The sequence below is a fragment of the Phyllobates terribilis genome, unplaced genomic scaffold (assembly GCF_046119375.1).
Source record: "Phyllobates terribilis strain yellow unplaced genomic scaffold, ASM4611937v1 Scaffold_4__5_contigs__length_816908805, whole genome shotgun sequence".
Lineage (NCBI taxonomy): Eukaryota > Metazoa > Chordata > Amphibia > Anura > Dendrobatidae > Phyllobates > Phyllobates terribilis.
In genome coordinates this window covers 39,401,404-39,428,877 of record NW_027362764.1, presented here as the reverse complement: position 1 = coordinate 39,428,877, position 27,474 = coordinate 39,401,404, and positions in this window count along the sequence as shown.

Genomic DNA, 27,474 nt, shown 5'->3' with positions numbered 1-27,474 from the left:
GATGGGTGTGATTGAGGCATGTTTGAAGCATGAGGGGAAGACACCAGTTGATAATGACAGGTTGAAGAGGTGGGCTAGGGCTGGGATGAAGCTAGTGGTAAGGTTTAGGATGAGGTGGGATGGGATTGGGTGAAGTTTACAAGTGGTGAGGTGTGATTTGGAGAGTAAAGAAGAAAGTTTATCTTCCGTAATGGTGGAGAAGGTGGTTTTGGAGGAGGAGGGTTGAGTAGGTGTGGGGAGGGGCTGTGGGGGCTTTAGGCAAAAGCTTTGTCTGATGGTGTCAATCTTCTGCTTGAAGAATGAGGCAAAGTCTTCGGCTGAAATAAGAGAAGAGGGAGGAGGCACTGGGGGACGGAGGAGAGAATTGAAGGTGTTGAATAGTTGTTTGGGGTTGTGAGACAGGGAGGATATGATACATGCGAAGTTTGTTTGTTTTGCTGCAGTGAGTGTGGACTTGAAGGTAGTGAGGGACTGTTTGAATGCAATAAAGTGCTCATTGGAGTGGGACCTTTTCCATCTACGCTCAGCAACCCTAGAGGCCCGTCGCAGTTCTTTAGTTACGCTGGTGTGCCAGGGTTGTCTGTTGATTGTGCGAGCTTTGGTATGTGTGAGGGGGGGGTGACCAAATCGAGAGCTGCAGCTGTTGTGGTGTTGTATAAAGTGGCAGCAACATCTGCATCATGTAAGGAACTAATTTCTGTAAGAGGGAGAAGGGATTCAGAGAGTGAGTGTAGGTCAAGGTGTTTGAGATTTCTGCGAGGGTATGCAAGTTTGTGGAGTGGGGATTGTTGCCCTGGAGAGGAGAGGGTAAAGAATGTAAGTAGGTTGTGGTCAGAGAGAGGGAGAGGTGAGTTAGAGAGGTTAGATAGGGAACAGGTGAAGATGAGGTCCAGTGTGTGGCTGTCTTTGTGGGTGGGTGTGGAAGACCACTGAGTAAGACCGAAGGAGGAAATGAGGGATAGAAGCTTAGAGGTAGCTGAGGGGGAAGTATCAATGGGGATGTTAAAGTCGCCCACGAGGATAGAGAGATGTCAACGGAGAGGAAATGAAGTAGCCAAGTGGTGAAGTGGTCAAAGAAAGTGGTGGTTGATCCTGGGGGGCGGTAAATGACAGCCAGTTGGAGGTTGGAGGGGGAGTAGATGCGCACGCAGTGCACTTCAAAAGTGGGGAGAGTAATTGAGGGCGGCAGTGGGATATGGGTGAAGGAGCAGTTATCTGAGAGGAGGAAAACTATTCCTCTACCGTGCTTGCCGGTGGGGCGGGGGGTATGGGAGTGGTGGAATCCGCCATACGAAAGTGCAACAGGAGAGGGGGTGAGCCAGGTTTCATTGATGCCGAGGAAGGAAAGCTTGTTAGTGATGAAGAGGTCGTGAATGTAGGAAAGTTTGTTTCCTTAAGATATTTTATAAAATGAAGGCACTTAGCGCACAAATTGGACAATTCTGGAGTACCCAACAGCTAAGGTCAAGATGTACCTTTCTCTCGAGGGACCCTAATCTCTCAAATATGCCTCTCCTAGGCCTAAAGCAGAAGTACCTTCATTTTATAAGTATAATCTATATAGCAGTAATGCAGATTACATTTCACATATGTATTTTTTGGTTTGCATATAACATAGTAATGGCAGATTGCACCTGTTCACACTTCATTCTCAGAAGGTGATAGTCTCTTTTGGGTTTTTGTAGTAATTTGCTGTAGAACTGCAGCAGTGAAAAAGATGACTGTAGTAGTCTGAAAATAATAAAGAGATCAAATTGATAAGGAGAGAGAGATAGGAGAGGAGACGCAGTACCAGACTCAGAGTGATTGAACAGTGATCCAGTGGAGCTGCATCTGTTCTGCTGCATTTGAGTTACATATACACATAATTGAATTCTTTCTTAATGCACTAGAAAGCAGCAGCAAGGCAGTACGATAGTTTTTACAGGGAAAAAAAATGAAATCAGTGTCAATCAGAGACCATGTCCTTGCTTGTCACAGGCGAATGTTCTGAGTATTTGCATTTCTTGTGCAATCTTTTTTGTAAAGGGGGAAATCATTGTTTTTGAAAAGTACAAAAGAATATTCCCCATAATCCAGACATTTAAGTGCGACTGTCTATCTCTCAAAGTGTTTGTGCCACAAACAGTTTTTTTTTTGCACATCTGTTTTACAAGTCAAATTTTACATCCATAAAGACCTTGCTAATACAGTGCCTTGTTGCAGGTGCTGGATTTTTGTACGTGTATACATCTAGCATTTTTTATACTTTGTCATATTTGGGAAAGCAGATGAATTTTGTTAAAAATATAGAAAATTAAAATAGAAAAAAATGTAGACATGTGCATGTCTGTTTTTTCACATTTCTTTTACTTGTACAATTTGACAACCATACATGCCATACCTATACTACTACATGCTGCCAGATTTTGTTTTCAGTATGTGTATCTCCCTACCTAGCATTTCTTGTTATATCTTTTTGGTAAGGGCTTAGTTGGGTTTGAAAAGATTTTCAAAAGTTAATTTTAATTATAGTGTTGTACAAAATATATGATAAAGGAAAAAGTGGCAATGGCAACTGATTGGGAAACAGTAGCAGAAGCACCACCCCCACTGACATCAGCCATCTGGGCAGTAGTATTACCAAACACAGGCCACAACTGGCCTCCTTTTCTTCCTGCAAGTATATTATGGCACAATACTCATCTCCGTCAAAGCAGGATGATGTTACCTCTGACAGCGACACCATCAGTTTGAGTCAGTGTTCTACACAAAATGGGCAGGACTGATCATAAATGACTAAGATGAATCATTTTAATAATAATTTTAAAATCATGAAAGGTCTGTACTGTTGATTACCACTGGGTTACGGCCCTGAAAGGTCTCTGGTGTGTACATACACAACAGTCTCTTCTCCATTGATATCTCTGTAGTCCATTTTCTCTACCTGTTTATACAGCCAGGACGTTTATCCTTTTTCCACTACAGATGAACTATATGCTATTATAATCCATGAAGGATAAGTAAAGAGCACCTTATAGGCTTTTCATAAGGATCAGTAAAGTAGTGAATGTAACATAGTGTGACTTACATTGTTTGTAGCAAGGACAGTTTGTGTGTGCAACATTAATTATATGTAGCATGGAATGTGTGAAACATAGTCTGTGTGTAGCAAGGAAAGAGTGTGTAACATACATTGTGAGTATTGCATGGAAGGTGTGTGTGTAACATACAGTGTGTGCAGCATCTATAGTGTTTGTGCAACATAGCATGTTAGTGTAATACAGAGTGTATGTAACATACAGTGTGTGTGTGTAGCATGGAGTGTGTGTGTATGTGTGTGTAACATACACTGTGTGTAGCATGCAGAGTATTTGTGTGTTTGTAACATATTTCTGTGTGTTGGTGCAGTATGTTAGCATTTGGGGCCAAACTTTTAATTTTGTCTAGGGCCAAATTTTTTCAAAAACCAGCCCTAGTTTGAAAGATGGTGGCACTAAATTGAGGGATTGACAATAAAGTAAACCTCTTTATCGGGGTCCGACACTGACAATGAAGAGCCCTTGACCAGGACTTGTGTCTGGACCTCCGTCTGCCAGGCACTACCTGCTCACAGACACGTACATGCATTTACACATTACACACACATACTGTATACAAAGTACAAGCACGCACACAAACATACAAACATACTGTATATAAAATATGCTCATGCACATAACACAGGTATACACAATGATATTTTTTTTGTTCATTCATTCCTAGTTGTAACAGACAAAACATTTTTTCTGCATGTTGAGGTTTTGTTGTATATGCAGTTTTTTGGTGGCATTTGACCAAACATGTACAGTATGTCAATGTTATATGTGTATTAACTTAGTAATAATATAATAATATTAATAATAATAATAATAATAATAATATCATATAGTCATATCTGGTCCAACAAAATATTAGACTAAGAAGCATGGAGTTCAAAGGTTTGAAACCCATTATAACTCCCATGTCTGATAGACTTTCTGTCCTAATCTTTTTATGGAATATACATTGACGAAGATATTTTTTTAAACTTTTGGAATAAACAAATTGAATTAATTTTACTTACACAAATATGTGCAGTATATATAGAGACGTATCTCTATGTATTAGTATAATATTCATGTAAGTAAAAGAATACCGTTTTGATCTTTAGGCCACGTTGACGCGGTCAATATTTTACATCAGTATTTGTAAGCCAAAATCAGGAGAGGAACAATCAGAGGAAAAGTATAATAGAAACACGTCACCCACTTCGGTATTTTTCACCCACTCCTGGTTTTGGTTTAGAAATACTGATGTAAACTATTGACCAAATACTGATCGTGTGAATGTGGCTTTGGCAGAGAAAATTCTCCTATTCGTAACAATGCAGTCTGTGGTTCTCTGCTAAAGCTTCTGCCTGCCATGCTACTGGTTGTGAGTTTGAATCACTGGGAAGAACACTCTTTAAGAAAAGCACATAATTAGTATATTAATAATATATGAAGGCATCTAATGCCCCCCAATATCCTGAGTCCTGGTGGGAAACATCCATTGCGACTGGACTCTGCTACCACTCGTGCCCCTTTGCAGATGAACATGTAGTATCTCCCATGTTCTATACAACATTATAGACAGAGATGAATGACTTAATTTGATGCAAATCAAATTTGTGTAAAGCTTTAGGAAGTATACTGGACCCGACAAATACGAACAACTTGTGAATTGATTCACGCGAATCACAAAAAAAATGTCCACCGCCATTTTATATAAATCAGAGGATTGCATGAATCAGAGAAGGCTGATATGACCTCAGTTTTGGCTGTGTGTGCATCCCCGTAATGCCTTGCAGCTGTGATATCACATGTTGCAGCTTAGCCAATAAGGAGGGACTTTCATAGCCTGTATAAAAACCGTGGCAGGGAATGCAGGAGCCATTTTCTGGTGAATCTGGATAGTGAGGGATTTCACAGCTCAGCAATAATGACAGGAAGAGAAAGCCATAAAACACTGAATAAACATTACAGATATTTCCAAGAAAAAAGAGAATTCTCTATAACTAAGAGCACACACAGCACTAGAAACACATAAGAGTGCGTTTTCTATCACTATGTGGATTTTAATTGTGTGATATACATGGAATAAAATTTTAAGATTTTATCTATTTTTTTTGGATGTGCCAATCAACTTTGTTTTTCATGGACATATTTTCTGGGGGTCAACAGTATTTGAAACAGCTCCTATCACACATAAAGGACAGATTGCATCATTCATTGCATGGTGAGCAATTTATTCAATACTAGGGGTGAGCAGACCCATGGATGTTTGGGTGCTCAAATTCGTTGGCGTCAGCCGAACTTTAAAAAAACAAGTACGGTTCGGGTACCAGAATGGTAGCAGAACTTGATCTCGAACTCGATTCAAGTCAATGGGGGGCCCAAACATCCAGTGGTTCCCACGCAGTCCTCTGTCTGACAGTGTGGGAAACACTGTCTCTGACCGACGGTAACCTCACTGAAGTCACCACTGGTCACAGCCGCTGGGTATTGTAGTTCCCGCGCTGTCACACAGAGGACAGCATGTGAGCCAGCAGCTGTGACCGGCGGTGACAAGGTTACCACCGGTCTGGCGCCGGCTGACATGAGTGTCTCCTGCTCTTGCTGATAGCAGCAAGAGCAGGCAACGCTGAAGAGAGCATTTATCAGTCTTTGTCTGTGCATAGTGGTAGCTTCAGTGCTATCCACAGGCACCAGAGACAAAGAAGAAGATGGACGTGGATTACTTTGTGGGATCATTTTATTAATAAATGGGTGAAAACAGCTAGTGTGGGAGGAGCCTTTAATCAAATAAATTTTTTTTTCTGTTTGTGTTTATTTATTTTTACTACTGGGCTAGTAATGGGGATGTCTGACTGACACCTCTCTATTACTAACCCCAAAAACAATTATCCCAATTGCCACTGCACCAGGGTAATCGGGAAGAGCCGAGGCTAGTGCCAGAATTGGCACATCAAATAGGTTGAGCCACTTCTGGGGCAGCTGTAGGCTGATATTTGTAGGTTGGGAATGACCCAATAACCATGGGCATTTCCAGCCTATTAATGGGGGGACCCTAAAAAAATGACATGGGGTCCGCCCTTTTTTTAATAACCAGCTAAGGCAAAGCAGACAGCTGGGGGCTGATATTAATAGGCTGGGAAGGGCCATGGATATTGGCCCCTTCCCACCCTAGTAAGACCATTTCTCAGCCACCCCAGAAATGGCGCATCTATTAGATGCACCAGTTCTGGAGTTTAGCCTCTGCTCTTCCCGATTGCCCTAGTGCAGTGGCAATCGGGGTAATGGGGAAACAATTACCTTCTTTCCCCCATTCATTAAAAAAATAATAATAATAAAAAAATAATCCACAGGGTCCGCCGTAATCCATAATATGGAGGTCCCACGACGATCCCAGTCTTCATCCAGTCTATGGAGTTCTGTTCAGAGAATGGAGCTCCATATACTGGAGCAGCAGCCACTGCCGAGTGAGACCCAGCTGCTGTGAACTGAGGTGACATCAGTAAGGTTATTTCAGCTCACAGTGGCCGGTTCTCAAGAGGGCAGCCTCACTGTAAACGGAGGTAACCTTACTGAAGTCTCCTCAGTTCACAGTAAAAATAGATATATGGCACTCCACGTGTGAGATGTGGTGCTCAAGCAAGGTTCCAACCCGTCGTCAATATAAAAAAAGACTTGGCACTCAGAATGAATTGCAGTGAACTGGAGAGACATTCATTCAGGCAATCATAAATGGTTAAACGTTTTTGGTCCTATGTGTATTCTCTGCAGCGATGTGTGTCACATCCACAGCGCTACTAGAAAGCAGCTTACCTCAAACCCACTGACAATCAGTTCTGATGAAGGTCCTAGAATTCCTTCTGAGTGGCAAGTCTTTTTCTATAGTCACCTCAGTTCACAGCGCCCGGTTCTCATGAGGGCAGCGCGAGTGCCGGACTGATGAGTGACCACGAGTCCAGCCCTGGAGCTGCCGGGAGACCCGGTGGCTGTGAACTCTGGTAAACTTTAAGGTTACCAGAGTTCAGAGTCACAGGCTCTCCTGGCAGCTGTGAGGCCCTGAAACCTTAAGGGAGCATTTCATTTTACTGGATTTTCCAGCAGCTGGAGCACCTGGAGGCTGTGAACTTAGGTTACCTTGCGTGCGTATTTTACTGTTCTTGTTAATAAATAAATGAAAAAAATGACATGGGGTCCCCCTTATTTTTATAACCAGCCAAGGGAAAACAGACAGCTGTGTTGCTGGTCTTATTATGCTGGGAATGGCCAATATCCATGGACATTCCCAGCTTATTATTATATTATTCATAAAGCTGTCTGCTTTGCCTTTACTGGTTATAAAAATGGGGGGACCCTAAAAAAGATGATGTGGGGTTCCCCCTACTTTTAATACCCAGCTAAGGCAAAGCAGACAGCAGTGGACAGATATTAATAGGCTGAGAAGAGCCATGGATATGAGCCCAGCTTAATAAAATCAACCCTCAACCATCCCAGAAATGTTGCATCCATTAGATGAGCCAATTCTGGCTCTTAGCATCAGCTTTTCTCGATTGTGGGGGTAATGGGAATGTGGGGTTGATGTCAGCTGTGTAATGCTGACATCAAGCTCATGGGTTATTAATGGACAGGCAGGTCCGGCTCCAGGTTTTTGTGGGCCCTGGGCGAAAGAGTCTCAGTGGGTCCCTTTAACACATGCCGTGATTCATGATGCACAGATACCTCAAAGAAATATATACTGTATATAGTACAGTGCCGAAGATTTCACTTCTTACATTACATGAGCGATATCTATTGTAAATTCTACAATAGCTCAGAAACTGGTGAATTCTCTGAACGCACTGTGCAGACCGGACAGTATAGTCCTCCATACAGTATTATGGGCCCCATATATTGATCCATGTAGAATACAGGTCCCCATATAACGCTCCATACAGGATATTGGTCCCCATATAATGCTCCATACAGGATATTGGTGCCCATATAACGCTCCATACAGGATACTGGTCCCCATATAACGCTCCATACAGGATACTGGTCCCCATATAACGCTTCATACAGGATACTGGTCCCCATATAACGCTCCATATAGGATACTGGTCCCCATATAATGCTCCATACAGGATACTGGCCCCAATATAACGTTCCATAGAGGATACTGGCCCCCTTATAATGCTCCATACAGAATACTGGCCCCCAAATAATTCCCCATGCAGAATGTCACCCCCCCATATAATGCCCCATGCAGGATGTCACCTCTCCCCCCCATATAATGCTCCATGCAGGATGTCACCTCTCCCCCACATTTAATGCCCCATGCAGGATGTCACTTCTCCACCCCATATAATGCCCCAAGCATGATGTCACCTCTCCCCCCAATATAATGCCCCATGCAGGATGTCACCCCCCCCATATAATGCCCCTTGCAGGTTGTCACCTATCCTGCCCATATAATGCTCCATGCAGGATGTCACCTCTCCCCCCCATATAATGCCCCGTGCAGGATGTCACCTCCCCCCCATATAATGCCCCATGAAGGATGTCACCCCCCGTACAATGCCCCATGCAGGATGTCACCTCTCCCCCCCATATAATGCCCCATGCAGGGTGTCACCCCCCCATATAATGCCCCATGCAGGATGTCACCTCTTCCCCCCATATAATGTCCCAAGCAGGATGTCACCTCCCCCCCCAAATAATGCCCCATGCAGGATGTCACCTCTCCCTCCCTCATAATGCCCCATGCAGTATGTCACCTCTCCCCCCATATAATGCCCAATGCAGGGTGTCACCTCTCCCCCCCATATAATGCCCCATGCAGGATGTCACTTGTTCCCCCCCATATAATTCCCATAATGCCCCATGCAGGATGTCACTTGTTCCCCCCCATATAATGCCCCATGCAGGATGTCACTTGTTCTCCCCCACCATATAATGCCCCATGCAGGATGTCACTTATTCCCTCCCATATAATGCCCCATGCAGGATGTCACTTGTTCCCCCCTCCGCCATATAATGTCCCATGCCTCCATACATATATAAAAAAATCAATTGCTCACCTCACTTCTCACCTGCTGCCGCTGCTCTGGACTCCTCACCCGTGCCGGCATCTTCCCACTCTGCACTGTGACGGCTCAGGAGAGAGCGCGGTGTAAAGATGTCACCGCGTCCTTTGATCTGAGACGTCACAGTGCAGCAGCCGTGGAAGAGACCGGAGCTGCTGCAGAGGCACGGGGAGAGGTAAGTATTGTGCCGGGGCCCTGAGCAAGCGAGGGGCAGCGGGCGCTGACACTGGCACCGCACCGCTCACGGGTCCCATAGCGCGCCGGGGTGCCCGACGGTGAGTGGGACCCCATGCCTCATCAGGGCCCCGGCACTTGCCGGGTGCGCCGGGTGCTGACGCCGGCCCTGTGGAGAGGCATCTATCTGACACCCCCATTACTAACCCAGTAAGTAAAACGAGAAGAAAACAAACCGAAAAAAGGCTTTATTTGAAAAAAACTCCCCAACAATTTGCTTCTTTCCCCCATTTGCTAAAAATAATAATAAGAAAAAAATAATACTAATCCACAGGGTCCACCATAATCCATGATATAGAGGTCCCACAACGATACCAGTGTTCTTCATCAAGTCTATGGAGCCCCGTTCAGAGAACGCAGCTCCATAGACTGGAGCAGCAACCAGGGAGCCTTTAAGGGAGACTTTAAGGTTACTGGAGTTTCCAGCTGCTGGAACACCTAGAGGCTGTGAACTCTGGTAACCTTAGTGCGCATCATCCGGGTTTTACAGCAGTTGAAAACTCCAGTAACCTTAAATTCTTCCTTAAGGTTTCTGGGCCTCACAACTGCTGGGAGATCAGGTGGCTGTGAACTCTGGTAAAGTTACCTGCGTTCACAGCCACCGGGTCTTGCGGCAGCTGGAGTATCAGACTATTGAGTGCCAGAGTGCCGAGTGCCAAACTCGCAGTTGCTCATTAGTCCAGCACTCTTGCTGTCCTCGTGAGAAACAGCCGCTGTGAACTGAGATTACATTAATTGCAGCGTGAGACCCAGCAGTGACTGCTGCTCCAGTCTATGGAGCTGCGTTCTCTGAACGGAGCTCCATAGACTGGATGAAGAAGACTGGAATTGTCATGGTACCTCTACATTATGAATTACGGCGGACCCTGTGGATTATTATTATTTTTTTTATTTTTTTTTTAATAAATGGGGGAAAGATGGAAATTGTTGGGGTGTTTTTTTTTCTAATAAAGATTTTTTTTCTGTATTTTTTTTCTTCAAATATAGATTTTTTTTTTCGGTGTGTTTTCTTCTTTTTTTACTTACTGGGTTAGTAATAGGGGTGTCTGCCTGATGCCTCTCCATTACTAACCCGTGAGCTTAATGTCAGCAGACATTACACAGTTGACATCAACCCCACAATCCCATTACCTTGATTTGCCACCACACCAGGGCAATCGGGAAGAGCAGAAGCTAAACACCAGAATTGGCTCATATAATGGATGCGCTATTCCTGGGGCGGCTGAGGGCTGGGAAGGGGCCAATAACCATGGACCTTCCCAGCCTATTAATATCAGCCCCCAACTGTCTGCTTTGCCTTAGCTGGTTATTAAAAATAGGTGGACCCCACATCATTTTTTGTACGGTCCCCCCATTTTTAATAAACAGCAAAGGCGAAGCAGATAGTTGGGAACTGATATTAATAGGTTGGGAAGGTCCATGAATATTGGCCTCTTCTCAGAATCTTAAGTCCAGCTCACAGCTGTTTGCTTTCCCTTGGCTGGTTATTAAAAATAGGGGGACCTCACGCAGTTTTTTTAATTAACTTATTTATTAGTATTTTTAATTTATTTATTAGTAATAAATAAATGAAAAAAATGTGGTGTGGGGTCCCTCCTATTTTTAATAACCAACTAAGGGAAAGCAGACAGATGCAGGCTTATATTAATAAGCTGGGAATGCCCATGGTTATTGGGCCATTCCCAAACTACAAATATCAGCCTTCAGCCGCCTCATATTTGATGCGTCAATTCTGGCTCTTAGCTTCGGCTCTTCCCAATTTCCCTGATGCGGTAGCAATCGGGGTAATTGTTTTTGGGGTTGATGTCAGCAGCTGGCTGACACCAAGAACCGAGGTTAGTAATGGAGACAGGGCCGGCTCCAGGTTTTTGTGGGCCCTGGGCGAAAGAGACTCTGTGGGCCCCTTTAACACATGCCACGAGTCATGATGCACAGATACCGCAGAGAAATATATATATAGTACAAGGCCGAAGATTTCACTTCTTACATTACATGAGCAATATTTATTGTAAATTCTACAATAGCTCAGAAACCGGCAAATCCTCTCAATGCACAGTGCAGACCGGACAATATAGTCCTCCATACAGTATTATGGGCCCCATATATTGCTCCATGCAGAATACTGGTCCCCATATAACGCTCCATACAGGATACTGGTCCCCATATAACGCTCCATACAGGTTACTGGTACCCATATAATGCTCCATAAAGGATACTGGCCCCCATATAACGCTCCATAGAGGATACTGGCCCCCTTATAACGCTTCATACAGAATACTGGCCCCCACATAATGCCCCATACAGGATGTCACCTCTCCCCCCCATATAATGCCCCATGCAGGATGTCACCCCCCCTTATAATGCCCCATGCAGGATGTCACCTCTCCCCCCATATAATGCCCTATGCAGGATGTCACCTGTCCCTCCATATAATGCCCTATACAGGATGTCATCTCTCCCCCCATATAATGCCCCATGCAGGATGTTGCCTCCCCCCCATATAATACCCTATGCAAGATGTCACCTCTCCGCCCATATAATGCCCTATGCAGGATGTCACCTCTCCCTCCATATAATGCCCCATGCAGGATGTCGCCCCCCCCATATAATGCCCCATGCAGGATGTCACCTCTCCCCCCATATAATGCCCCATGCAGGATGTCACCCCCCCATATAATGCCCCATGCAGGATGTCACCCCCCCCATATAATGCCTCATGCAGGATGTCACCTCTCCCCACCCATATAGAGCCCCATGCAGGATGTCACCTCTCCCCCCATATAATGCCCCATGCAGGATGTCACCACCCATATAATGCCTCATGCAGGATGTCACTTGTCCCCCCCTCCCTTATAATGCCCCATGCCTCCATACATATAAAAGAAAAATCAAATACTCACCTCACTTCTCATCTGCTGCCGCTGCTCCGGACCCCTCACCCGCGCTGGTGTCTTCCCGCTCTGCGCTGTCTGTGACAGCTCAGGAGACAGCGCGGTGTAAAGACGTCACCGCGCCCTCTGACCTGAGATGTCACAGTGCAGCAGCCGCAGAAGAGACTGGAGCTGCTGCGGAGGCATGGGGAGAGGTAAGTATTGCGCTGGGGCCCTGAGCAAGTGGGGGGGAGTGAGCGCTGACACTGGCACCGCACTGCTCACGGGTCCCATAGCGCGCCGGGGTGCCCGACGGTGAGTAGGCCCCCCCGCCTGCTCAGGGCCCCGGCACTTGCCCAGGAGCGCCGGGTGCTGGCGCCGGCCCTGAATGGAGAGGTGTAAGTCAGACACCCCCATTACTAACCTAGCAGTAAATATAAATAAACACAGAAAAAAATACTTTATTTGAATAAAGACTCCCCCACATTCCCTCATTTACCCATTTATTAATTAAAAATAAATCCAGGAAGTTCCGACGGTAATCCAATAGTGAAATGTCCCACGATGCCCATCGAATCCTATAGAGTCTCATTGTGAGAAAGTTCTCAGAACGAGACTTCATAGATTCCCTATAATGATGTAGATGGAGACACTCTGGACGCCATCTGGCCTATGATCCAGGTTCGTCCGTCTTTTTATTAGGCGTGCATAAAAATGCCATCGGCCACAGTTTTGTGCACTTTTGAAAAAAAAGGCCACCGCTGAACAGAGACCAGATGGAGTCCAGAGTAACTCTGCTGCCTCATTATAGTGAATGGATCCCTTGGGGATTTCATCTGAATCACGTCACTTGGAGATTTAGATGGAAACCCCGATATAAGTGCTCAGCGAAGAGTGCAAGATAAATGTGATCCAAAATGTTATGTAAAATATTCCCAATAAAAGCTTCAGCTCCATTTGCAAAAAAAATCCCCACTCAGGTCCGTCATCTGTTAACAAAAATATAGGGGTTTCCACATTACTGGAAGCACAAATCTCTGGAAAAACTAAATGGCTCCTCGCCTTCCAAAAGAAATCCAGAGAATTCTGCGCTCCCAAATTCAAATGTCACCCTCCCTTCTGAACTCCAGTGTGTGTCTAAACTGCAGTTAGCGTCCACATGTTTGTCATTCCTGTAGTGAAGAGAGCCTGCCTAATTTACGGGTCGCTACAGTGTACTGGTCACTACAACGGCAGTTTGCAGCCTTCACTTAGCAACATCCACTGCTGCTTGTTTCTGGAAAACACACATGGAGTCAAAATCATCACTATACCTGTAGATAAATTCACAAAGGGGTATAATTTTCAAAATGGGGTCACTTAAGGGGGATTCTGCTATTCTAGTACGTAGAGGCTTTGTATATGGAGTCCGCATACTATTCTAGGAAAATCTTCGCTCCAGAAGGCAAAAAGCGCTCCGTCCCTCCCGAGTCTCGCCGTGTGGCTAAGCAGTACTGTACAGCCACATATGGGGTATTTCTACATTCAGCAGAAATTGTGGGACACATTTTGGTGCAATTTTTACCCAGTTCCCAGTGTGAAAATATAAAATCTGGGGCTAAAACAAAATTTTCGTGGTAAAAATGTAATTCTTTACTGCCCAATGGTATTAGATTCTGTGACAAACCTGTGGTGTCAATATGATCACTGTACCCCAAGATGAATTCATTGAGAGGTGTAGTTTGTAAAATGGGGTCACTTATGGAGGTTTCAGCTGATCTGGCACCTCAGGGACTCTACCAATGAGACATGGCACCCTCAAACCAGTCCAGCAAAATCTAAACTCCAATATGGCACTTCTTCCCTTCTGAGCTTTGCACTATGCCTCAAAAGTAGTTTTAGACCACATATGGGGTATCTGCGTACTCAAGAGAAATTGCACAACAAATTTTGGGGTCCATTTTTTCCTGTTACCCTTGTAAAAATGCAAAATTTAGTGCTTATTTTCACGGCTCAATGTTATAATCTTCTGTGAATCACCTGGAGGTTCAAAGTGCTCATGACACATCTAAATAAGTTCCCTGAGGAATCTAATTTCCAAAATCATGACACTTGTGGGGGGTTTCAACTTTTTAGGAACGTCAGGGGCTCTATAAACGCAACATGGCATTTGCTAATTGTTCCAGCAAATTTTACATTCAAAAAGTCAAATGGCGCTCCTTCACTTACAAGCCCTGCCATGTGCCCAAACAGTAGTTTTCCTCTACATCTTGAATATCTGCATACTCAGAAGAAATTGCCAAATAAATTGTATGGTGCAATTTTTCCTGTTACCTTTGTGAAAATGCAACATTTGGGGCTAAAAAAACATTTTTGTAGAAAAATGTGATTTCATTATTTTCACGACTCAACGTTGTAAACTTTTGTGAAGCACCTCGGGGTTCAAGGTGCTCACCACACATCTAGATAAGTTCCCTGAGGGGTCTAGCTTCTAAAATGGTGTCTCTTGTAGGGGGTTTCCACATCAGGGGCTTTCCAAGCGCAACGTAGCGTCCACTAATTATTCCAGCAAATTTTACATTCAAAAAGTCAAATGGCGCTCCTTTAGTTCCAAGCCCTTCTGTGCGCCCAAACAGTAGTCTTCCTCCACATATTGGTTATCTGCATACTCAGGAGCAATTTAACAACAAATTGTATGGTGTAATTTTTCTTGTTATCCTGGAGAAAATGCAAAATTTGGGGCTAAAAAAAACATTTTTGTGGAAAAATGTGATTTCTTTATTTTCACGCCTCAACGTTATAAACTTCTGTGAAGCACCTGGGGGTTCCAGGTGCTCACTACACATCTAGATAAGTTCCCTGAGGGGTCTACTTTCCAAAATGGTGTCACTTCTGGGGGTTTCCACTGTTTAGGCACATCAGCGGCTCTCCAAACGTGACATGGCGTCCGTTAATCCGTTAATTATGCCAACAAATTTTACATTCAAAATGTCAAATGGCGCTCATTCCCTTCCAAGCTCTGCCGTGCGCCCAAACAGTGGTTTTCCCCCACATATTGGGTATTGGTGTGCTCAAGAGAAGTTGTACATCAAAATTTGGGGTCCATTTTCCCCTGTTACCCTTGTGAAAGTAAAAAAATTTGGGCATAAAGTAAAATTTTTGTGAGAAACAGTTAAATGTTTATTTTTTCCTTCCACAATCCATTAATTCCTGTGAAGCACCTGAAGGGTTAATAAACTTCTTGAATGTGGTTTTCAGCACCTTCATGGGTGCAGTTTTTATAATGGTGTCACATTTGGGTATTTTCTGTCATATAGACCCCTCAAAGTCACTTCAAATGTGATGTGGTCCCTAAAAAAAAAGTGGTTTTGTAAATTTTGTTGGAAAAATGAGAAATCGCTGGTCAACTTTTAACCTTTAGAACTTCCTAACAAAAAAAAAATTTTGGTTCCAAAAGTGTGCCGATGTAAAGTAGACATGTGGGAAATGTTACTTATTAGCTATTTCGTGTGACATGACTCTCTTGCAAAATGTTCAAAATTTTCGCCAAATTTCCGATTTTTTCACAAAGTCAATCTCAGAATCACCGGGATCCATTGAAGTTACACTGGTCAGAATTAAAAGTTGGCTGCTCAGGAAGGTGAAAACAGGCTTCGGGGTGAAGGGGTTAATTACTAAATGGGTAAATGAGGGGGAGTGTGGGGGAGTCTTTATTCAAATAAAGTATTTTTTTTCCTGTGTGTCTGTACTTTTTTTTAACTAGTCACTTACCATGTTAGCAATGGGGGTGTGTGATAGACGCCGCCTCATTACTAACCTCTGGGCTTGACGTCAGCAGACATTACATTGCTGACATCAACCCCAAATATTACCCCACTTCCCAGCACACCAGGGCAAACGGGAAAAGCCGGGCAAAGCCCCGGAATTGGTGCATCTAATGGATGTGCCTTTTCTGGAGCGGCTGTGGGCTTCTATTTTTAGGCTGGAGAGGGACAAATATCCATGGACCTTTCCAGCCTGAAAATACCAGCCCCTAGCTGTCTGCTGTACATTAGCTGGTTATTAAAAATGGGGGGGCCCGTTTTTTAAAATTATTTGTTTAAGTAATTAAAAAAAAACGCGTGGGGGACCCTCTCTTTTTGATAACCAGCCAAGAGTAAGCAGACAGCTGAGGGCTGCAGCCCACGGCTGTCTGCTGTAACTGCACTTGTTATAAAAAATTGGGGGGGCCCTATGTCTTTTTTTTTTTCTTTCTAACATGGTGCGCCGGCTAATCACAATGATGGTGCCAGAAAAGCTTGTTGATTGGCTGCGCCTTTCAGCAAGATTTATTAATCTGGAGAGCCCAAACAGTAAACTAGATGTACAGTATGAAGTCGGGGTTCAGTACCGGACACTGGGTGTCTGGTTAGGACCCCGAACTTTACAGTTTGGGTTCGCTCATATCTATTCAATATTTTTTCAAACATTACAGATGTGTGTGTGTGTGTATGAGACCACAGAAAAGAAGAACAGTTACCATCCATTTACCTGTAGCCCAATATGGGAAGGTCAATTGTACATTTACACTGTGTTTCTGTTTGGATACAGGAGACCTCAGAGTGTCATACATGTCTTTTAAGGGCAATTGGAGGCTTTTTTGTACTTGCGATTCAAGTGAAATCGATTCGCTGTTAATCTATTTTTGGGGAAAAAAATTGACGAACCTGGAGAACTTGAATTTCAAAAGATTCTCTCATTTCTAATTATACAAAATTCATGTTATTAATCTACAACAACAGTTCCAGAAATGTCCTCTAGATGTCAGTGTTACAATGCAGGAACCAGGAGCAGATCCTGCGCCAAAGAGGGAATGAAAGATTATATTATTATTATTATTATTATTATTAATAATGAATGTTTTCACACAGTTTAATATCTAATATCTATCTATTATCTAATATCTCTCTATTACAGGCGCATCTCACAAAATTAGAATATCATCAAAAAGTTAATTTATTTCAGTTCTTTAATACAAAAAGTGAAACTCATATATTATATAGAGTCATTACACACAGAGGGATCTATTATATAGAGTCATTACACAGAGAGGGATCTATTATATCGAGTCATTACACACAGAGGGATCTATTATATAAAGTCATTACACACAGAGGGATCTATTATATAGAGTCATTACACGCAGAGGGATCTATTATATAGAGTCATTACACAGAGAGGGATCTATTATATAGAGTCATTACACACAGAGGGATCTATTATATAGAGTCATTACACACAGAGGGATCTATTATATAGTCATTACACACAGAGGGATCTATTCTATAGAGTCATTACACACAGAGGGATCTATTATATAGAGTCATTACACAGAGAGGGATCTATTATATCGAGTCATTACACACAGAGGGATCTATTATATAGAGTCATTACACACAGAGGGATCTATTATATAGAGTCATTACACACAGAGGGATCTATTATATAGAGTCATTACACACAGAGGGATCTATTATATAGAGTCATTACACAGAGAGGGATCTATTATATCGAGTCATTACACACAGAGGGATCTATTATATAGAGTCATTCCACACAGAGGGATCTATTATATAGAGTCATTCCACACAGAGGGATCTATTATATAGAGTCATTACACACAGAGGGATCTATTATATAGAGTCATTACAAACAGAGGGATCTATTATATAGAGTCATTACACGCAGAGGGATCTATTATATAGAGTCATTACACACAGAGGGATCTATTATATAGAGTCATTCCACACAGAGGGATCTATTATATAGAGTCATTCCACACAGAGGGATCTATTATATAGAGTCATTACACACAGAGGGATCTATTATATAGAGTCATTACAAACAGAGGGATCTATTATATAGAGTCATTACACATAGAGTGATCTATTCTGTTAATGTTGATGATTATGGCTTACAGACAATGAAAACACAAAAGTCATTATCTCAGTAAATTAGAATACTTTATAACAACAGCTTGAAAAATGTTTTTACTATCCAAAATGTCCTACTGAAATGTCTGATCAGTAAATGCCCTCAATACTTGGTCGGCTCCTTGTGCATCAATTACTGCATCAATGCGGCAATGTGGCATGGAGGGATCAGCCTGTGGCCCTGCTGAGGTGTTATGGAAGCCCAGGTGGCTTTGATAGCAGTCTTCAGCTCATCTGCATTGTTGGGTCTGGGGTCTCTCATCTTCCTCTTGACAATACCCCATAGATTCTCTATAATAGATTCTCTATGGGGTTAAGGTCAGGCGAGTTTGCTGCCAATCAAGCACAGTGATACTGTTGTGTGTAAACCAGGTATTGGTACTTTTGGCAGTGTGGACAGGGGCCAAGTCCTGCTGGAGAATGAAATTTCCATCTCCATAAAGCTTGTCGGTAGAGGGAAGCATGAAGGGCTGTAAAATGTCCTGGTAGACGGCTGCGCTGACTTTGGTCTTGATAAAACACAGTGGACCTACACCAGCAGATGACATGGCCCCCAAACCATCACTGATTGTGGAAACTTCACACTAGACCTCCAGCAGCTTGGATTGTGGCCTCTCCACTCTTCCTCCAGACTCCGGGACCTTGTGGAGTGTGTCAATGACTGCCTTCTGGACATCTGCCAAGTCAGCAGCCTTCCCCATGATTGTGGAGCCTACTGAAACAGACTAAGGGTCCTTTTTAAACGCTTAGGAAGCCTTTGCAGGTGTTTTTTGTTAATTATTTCAATTTACTGATATAATGACTTTTGTGTTTTCATTGGCTGTAAGCCATAATCATCAACATTAACAGAAATAAACACTTGGAATAGATCACTCTGTGTGTAATGACTCTATATAATGAGTTTCGCTTTTTGTATTGAAGAACTGAAATAAATTAACTTTTTGATGATATTCTAATTTAGTGAGACGCACCTGTATCTATCTACTATCTACAGTGTTGGCCAAAAGTATTGGCACCCCTGCAATTCTGTCAGATAATACTCAGTTTCTTCCTGAAAATGATTGCAATCACAAATTCTTTGGTCTTATTCTCTTCATTTAATTTGCTTGAAAGGAAAAAACACAAAAGAGAATGAAGCAAAAATCAAATCATTGATCATTTCACACAAAACTCCAAAAATGGGCCAGACAAAAGTATTGGCACCCTCAGCCTAATACTTGGTTGCACAACCTTTAGCCAAAATAACTGTGAACAACCGCTTCCGGTAACCATCAATGAGTTTCTTACAATGCTCTGCTGGAATTGTAGACCATTCTTCTTTGGCAAACTGCTCCAGGTCCCTGATATTTGAAGGGTGCCTTCTCCAAACTGCCATTTTGAGATCTCTCCACAGGTGTTCTATGGGATTCAGGTCTGGACTCATTGCTGGCCACCTTAGAAGTCTCCAGTGCTTTCTCTCAAACCATTTTATAGTGCTTTTGGAAGTGTGTTTTGGGTCATTGTCCTGCTGGAAGACCCATGACCTCTGAGGGAGACCCAGCTTTCTCACACTGGGCCCTACATTATGCTGCAAAATTTGTTGGTAGTCTTCAGACTTCATAATGCCATGCACACGGTCAAGCAGTCCAGTGCCAGAGGCAGCAAAGCAATCCCAAAACATTAGGGAACTTCCGCCATGTTTGACTGTAGGGACCGTGTTCTTTTCTTTGAATGCCTCTTTTTTTTTCCTGTACTCTCTATGTTGATGCTTTTTCCCAAAAAGCTCTACTTTTGTCTCAACTGACCAGAGAACATTCTTCCAAAACATTTTAGGCTTTCTTAGGTAAGTTTTGGCAAACTCCAGCCTGGCTTTTTTATGTCTCGGGGTAAGAAGTGGGGTCTTCCTGGGTATCCTACCATACAATCCCTTTTCATTCAGATGCCGACGGATAGTACGGGTTGACACTGTTGTACCCTCGGACTGCAGGGCAGCTTGAACTTGTTTGGATGTTAGTCGAGGTTCTTTATCCACCATCCGCACAATCTTGCGTTGAAATCTCTCGTCAATTTTTCTTTTCCGTCCACATCTAGGGAGGTTAGCCACAGTGCCATGGGCTTTACACTTCATGATGACATTGCGCACGGAAGACACAGGAACATTCAGGTCTTTGGAGATGGACTTGTAGCCTTGAGATTGCTCATGCTTCCTCACAATTTGGTTTCTCAAGTCCTCAGACAGTTCTTTGGTCTTCTTTCTTTTCTCCATGCTCAATGTGGTACACACAAGGACATAAGACAGAGGTTGAGTCAACTTTAATCCATGTTAACTGGCTGCAAGTGTGATTTAGTTATTGCCAACACCTGTTAGGTGCCACAGGTAAGTTACAGGTGCTGTTAATTACACCAATTAGAGAAGCATCACATGATTTTTCAAACAGTGCCAATACTTTTGTCTACCCCCTTTTTTAGGTTTGGTGTGGAATTATATCCAATTTGGCTTTAGGACAATTCTTTTTGTGTTTTTTCATTGAAGACAAATTAAATGAAGAGAATAATACCAAAGAATTTGTGATTGCAATCATTTTCAGGAAGAAACTGAGTATTATCTGACAGAATTGCAGGGGTGCCAATACTTTTGGCCACCACTGTATTTATATTGAGGAAGGCTCAATAATGTATTTGATGACTAAACGTGATGTTAACACTTATGGGTGAATAAAGGAGTTACATTTAAATATTAATTCATGACGTATAGTGCTGCCTTGTTTCCATGGATTATATTTTCCTGGACGTTTAGTTGACAGCCCTGCCATTTAAACCCATTATTTCTAAAATATTATTGCTTTATTTTTTATCTATCCTTTATCCAATATATAGTACAGACCAAAAGTTTGGACACACCTTCTCATTTAAAGATTTTTCTGTATTTTCTTGACTATGAAAATTGTACATTCACACTGAAGGCATCAAAACTATGAATTACCACATGTGGAATTATATACTTAACAAAAAAGTGTGAAACAACTGAAAATATGTCTTATATTCTAGGTTCTTCAAAGTAGCCACCTTTTGCTTTGATGACTGCTTTGCACAGTCTTGGCATTCTCTTGATGAGCTTCAAGAGGTAGTCACCGGAAATTGTTTTCACTTCACAGGTGTGCCCTGTCAGGTTTAACAAGTGGGATTTCTTGCCTTATAAATGGGGTTGGGACCATCAGTTGTATTGTGCAGAAGTCTGGTGGATACACAGCTGATAGTCCTACTGAATAGACTGTTAGAATTTGTATTATGGCAAGAAAAAAACAGCTAAGTAAAGAAAAACGAGTGGCCATCATTACTTTAAGAAATGAAGGTCAGTCAGTCCGAAAAATTGGGAAACGACCCTTGGTATTGAAACATAACAAAATCTCAATGTGTAGAATGCCTAAATCACTCATATATTCCATTTTTTACAAAAAGTAATACGATAATGGATGAAAAAAGAAATTCATAAAAAAAATTGTTTTGGGGGAAAAAATGCGCAGAACCAAATATGAATAAATCAGAACAAAATTTGTTCCAGAAAATGAAGTATTTCTCCCAGAAAATGATCACAACTACCCATGTTTAGTTATACACATGTTTATTTCCTTTGTGTATTGGAACAACACAAAAAACTGAAAAAAAAAGGCAAACTGGACATCATTTCACACAAAACCCCAAAAATGGGCCAGAGAAAATTGTTGGCAACTTTCCAAAATTGTGGGTAAACAACATTGTTTCAAGCATGCGATGTTCGTTCAAACTCACCTGTGGCAAGTAACAGGTGTGGGCAATATGAAAATCACACCCAAAACCACATAAAAATGGGAGAAGTTGACTCAATCTTTGCATTGTGTGTCTGTGTGTGCCACACTAAGCATGGAGAACAGAAAGAGGAGAAGAGAATTGTCTGAGGACTTGAGAACCAAAATTGTTGAAAAACATCATATATGCAAATTGCCTCTTCAGAGAAAAAGAGGACTTGTACTCTATAGCGCCACCTATTGGAAGTAGCAATCCTACAAATCACAATCAACCCTTTAACGAGTCGTGTAATATGACTTATGATAAAAGCCAAATCAGAATCTCAATTTGCAGACATGTTGAAAAATATCAACAATCTCAAGGTTACAAGTCCATATTCAGAGATCTCAATGTTCCTTTGTCCTCAGTGCGCAACATAATCAAGAAGTTTACAACCCATGGCACTGTAGCTAATCTTCCTGGACGTGGACGGCACAGAAAAATTGTTGAAAGGTTGCAATGCAGGATGGTGGATAAGCAGCCCCAATCACGTTCCAAATAAATTCAAGTTGTCCTGCAGGCTCAGGGGGCATCAGTGTCAGCACGAACTATCTGTCGACATTTGAATGAAATGAAACGCTATTGGAGGAGACCCAGGAGGACCCCACTGCTAACACAGAGACATAAAAAAGCTAGACTGCAGTTTGCCAAAATGTACGTGAGTGAGCCCAAATCCTTTTGGGAAAGCGTCTTGTGGACAGATGAGACAAAGATGGAGATTTTTGGTAAAGCACATCATTCTACTGTTTACAGAAAACGGAATGAGGCCAACAAAGGAAAGAACACAGTACCTACAGTCAAATATGGTGGAAGGTCACAGATGATTTGGGGTTGTTTTGCTGCCTCTGGATACTTTGACTGTGTACAAGGCATCATGAAGAAGATTACCAACGGACTTTGGGTCACAATGTAGTGCCCAGTGTCAGAAAACTGGGTTTACATCCTGGGTCATGGGTCTTCCAGCAAACACACTTCAAGAAGCCCCCAGAAATGGATGGAAACAAAGCGCTGGAGAGTTCTGAAGTAGCCAGCATTGAGCCTGGATCTAAATCCCATCGAACACCTGTAGAGATATCGTAAATTTGTTTTTGGGAGAAAGCGCCCTTGAAATATGAGAGACCTGGATCAGTTTCTAAAAGAAGAGTGCTCTAAAATTCCAGTTGACATGTATAAGAAGCTTGTTGATGGTTATAGAAAGCTATTGATTGCAGTTATTTATTCCAAAGGGTGCAACTAAATATTAAGTTGAGGGTTCCAACAATTTTGTCTGACACATTTTTGTGGCTTAGTGTAAAATGATGTCCAATTTGCCTTTTTTCCCCCTGTTTTTTTATCTTGTTCCAATACACACAAAGGTAATAAACATGTGTATAATAAAACATTTGTAATTGCAATCATTTTCTTTGAGAAATACTTCACTGGGACAATTTCAAGGGTGCCAACACTTTCAGCCATGACTGTATGTATTTATCTATCTAGTGTCTATTTACTTATCTTTATCTACTGTAAGTATTTTTTTATCTTAAAATGTAACTTTAAGTTATGAGCGAATCAATTCCTAACTGAGCGAAATCATTAGGAATGTCCTGAAAGATTTTGATCCTTTATAGTCACATTTCTTCACCTATTCTTCCACCGCCTCTTCTGCTCGTCTGTTGTTCTATTCCAGCGCTGAGGTCTGTGATTGGCCTCATGTGGTCGCGTGGGTGGGGCGGAGAATCCATGTGACCAATCTGAGGCCAGTAATTAGCCTCGTGTGGTCATGTGGGTGGGGTTCAAGGTCACATATGAGACCAATCTGAGGCCTATGAGTGGCCTCAACACTAGAATGGTGGAGCGATAGAAGAACAGAAGAGCTGGAGATGCGGAGGAGGTAGGGTAAGAACAGGTCAGGAAAGGTAACTATAAAGGTTTATTTTTTGACCCGTTGCCTGCCCTCACAGCAAAGCCAGATACAATGTACATACTGGCCCACACCAGTACATCACAATACCTACCACCTTTGCAAATAATACACAACCTGTACTTTGTGGTGGTCAATTCGATTATGAGAACATAAATCTTTTGTTGGGAGGGAACAAGTGTCACAAAAATGTTCATTTTGAGCTTTTGTGTTGCAGATTCTCCGACTGTACTGTAGATTATCTTATGAAGTTTCATGTGATGTTTTAAACATTTTTGGAGGCTGCCAATACAGTCGCTTGAGATAGATTTATATGAGTTATATAGATGATCGGAGATGAATACGTTACGGCCAAAAGTTTTGAGACTGACAGAAATGTTATTTTTAATAATAATACTAAACTTTTTGTTTATATAGCGCCAACATATTCCACAGCGCTTTATAATTCAGACAGTTTACAGACATTATCGGCACTGTCCCCATTGGGGCTCACAATCTACATTCCCTATCGGATATACCTATATTAGAGCCTTTGTGTTAATGGCACTTCAACCCAATATATTGAACCCACTACAACATAGAAGCACAAGCCATCACAATATAAATACACCAATCTTTATTTAATCAAAATTAGACATATAAAATCATATTAAAAGGGGAAAGAATAGCACAATTAACCCCATCAACTGGTAATACTGGTTCATTCCACAGGAGGGAGCTCAAGCTCCATACAAAGTCTATGCGCGCTTCGCGGTATGCTTCTTCCTGGGGATAGATCTTTCCCCCAAGAAGAAGCATACCGCAAAACGCGCGTTGGGGCCAGTAACACTTCGACAGGTTGTGCCTTTCATTCCCAGCACTTTGCACTTTACGATTAGGTATACTTCCATACTACTGACAGCAGGATTGATTTTCTGCACAAGCATCTTGTATTTTGTTTCCTTTTAGTATACATATAGAATTAGGCACTGCTTGATCCTATACTTATGCACTCCTTTCTTGTAACATTTTATGGACTTGGATGTGTATGATATATTCATTATTTATTATTTGTAATTTGGCACATAAGCATTTTATTAATATCTTCACCTTATTTAGGGTGCAATTATTCTGAGGAGTACCTTGATATACTAACCTCTATGGTAGTTGTTAAGACTTGCTGTGCTGATAGTTATTGTAGTCTTTGTATGGAGCTTGAGTGCTCTCCTGTGGAATGATCCGGTATTACCAGTTGATGGGGTTAATTCTGCTATGCTTTCCCCTTTTAATATGATTTTATATGTCCAATTTTGATTAAATAAAGATTGGTGTGTTTATATTGTGATGGATTGTTCTTCTATATTGTCGTAGGTTTACTAGGTTTATCAGTCTTTGGAGTGTGGGAGGAAACCGGAGAACCTGGAGAAAACCCACGCAAACACGGGGAGAACATACAATCTCCTTGCAGATGTTGTCATTGGTGGGATTTGAACCCAGGACCCCAGCGCTGCAAGGCTGCAGTGCTAACCATTGAGCTGCCCGTTTTTCGCAAAGTTTGCTGCTTCAGTTTTTACAGATTCACTTTATATCAACTCTAGACTGTTACGAACAGTAATGAGGTGAATTGCAAACAATTTCAAAGTCATTCATTGCCATGACAATTAATTTAGTCAGAAAAAAACACATTTCCACAGAGTCTCAGCCCTGCCATAACATGACCTGCTTACGTCATTTCAGTGATCTTCTCATTAGAAAGTGTTAACGAGGACAAGGCAGCTGATTTTACTCTATTTTGCTGATTGAATTATAAGAGCAGACTGGTTGCTTTAAAAGGGGACTGGTGCTTGAAATCATTTATTTTCTTCTGTTAACCATAGTTACCTCCAAAGAAACACACGCAGTAATCATTGCTTTGCTTCATAAGGGGTTTTACAGGCAAGAACATTGCTGCTTGTAAGATTGCTCCTAAATCAACCATTTATCTGATTATCAAGAACTTCAAAGAGAAAGATTCAATTGCTGTGAAGAAAATCCAGCAAGTGCCAGGACCATCTCCCAAAGAGGATTCAGTTCAACTCGAATGTAGAGCTTGCTCAGGAATAGCAGCAAGAACTTCAAAGAGAAAGATTCAATTGCTGTGAAGAAAGCTTAAGGGCACCCAAGAAAGTCCAGCAAGTTCCAGGACCATCTCCCAAAGAGGATTCAGTTCAACTCCAATGCAGAGCTTGCTCAAGAATAGCAGCAAGAACTTCAAAGAGAAAGATTTAATTGCTGTGAAGAAAGCTTAAGGGCACTCAAAAAAGTCCAGCAAGTGCCAGGACCATCTCCCAAAGAGGATTCAGTTCAACTCCAATGCAGAGCTTGCTCAAGAATAGCAGCAAGAACTTCAAAGAGAAAGATTCAATTGCTGTGAAGAAAGCTTAAGGGCACTCAAAAAAGTCCAGCAAGTGCCAGGACCATCTCCCAAAGAGGATTCAGTTCAACTCCAATGCAGAGCTTGCTCATGAATAGCAGCAAGCAGGAGTCATTGCATATCCACGCATAGTGAATCAAAGGATACTGGAGGCTGAAATGGTGTTCAGAGGGCAGCAAAGAAACCACTTCTCGCCAAAAATACCCAACAAGGATAATATTCTACACAAAATACAAGGATTGGACTGCAGAAGTCTGAGGTAAAGTTATTTTCTGTGATGAAACCCCTTTAGACTATTTTGAACATCTGGAAGGATGATTATCTGGGTAAGAAAAGGTGAGCGCTACCATGATTCCTTTGTCATCCAACACTAAAGCCTCCTGAGGCCATTCATGTGTGGGGACTTCTCATCCATGGAGGGGGCTCACTTACAATTCTGTCTAAGAACAAGACCATGAATAAGGAATGGAAACTAAACCTCCTCCAAGACCAATTTCTTCGATCTTCTAGGAGCAATGTGGTGAATGAAGAACAATGTTTTTTCCAGCATGATGGAGACCGTGTCACAAGGCAAAAGTGATAACTAAGTGGCTCGGTGAACAAAATACTGAGATTTTGGGCCCAGGAAACTCCCCAGATCTCAATTACATTGAGAACCCGTGGTCCATCCTGGGTGAACAGACAAAAATCCAGAAATTGTGATAAACTCAAAGCACTAATGAGACAAGAATCAGAGGCCATCAGTCAGGATCTGCCCAGAAGCCGATATTTAGCTGCCGGGGTTAAGAGCAGAAGTCTGGAAAACAAGGGCCAGCGCTGGAAATATTGCGTCATTAGTGAGACGTTTAGGCTACAAACACAATACGCAGTTTGAGGAAGGCTCCGTATTGTGCCTTTTTTCCATGGATTATATTTTTTGGTAACAGTCCTGGGGCTTGCACTTAAATTTTTTATTATACCAGTGCTGCTTTTTGTTTTCTAGATAGACAGGAGATAATAGACGGATAGAAATGAGATCCATGATTTTCCTACCTCCCCCTCCATCTCTCCTCCACCCTTTGAGGCCTCGATAATCCCACTTGTCAAAATTGGCTCCCCAGGCATTTGCCAAAATTGTCAGTCCAGCCCCAATGACTGAATTTTACTCGGTCGGAAAATTATTTCTGAACCTCCAAGTAAACTTATTAATTTTACACAGTTTTTAATAA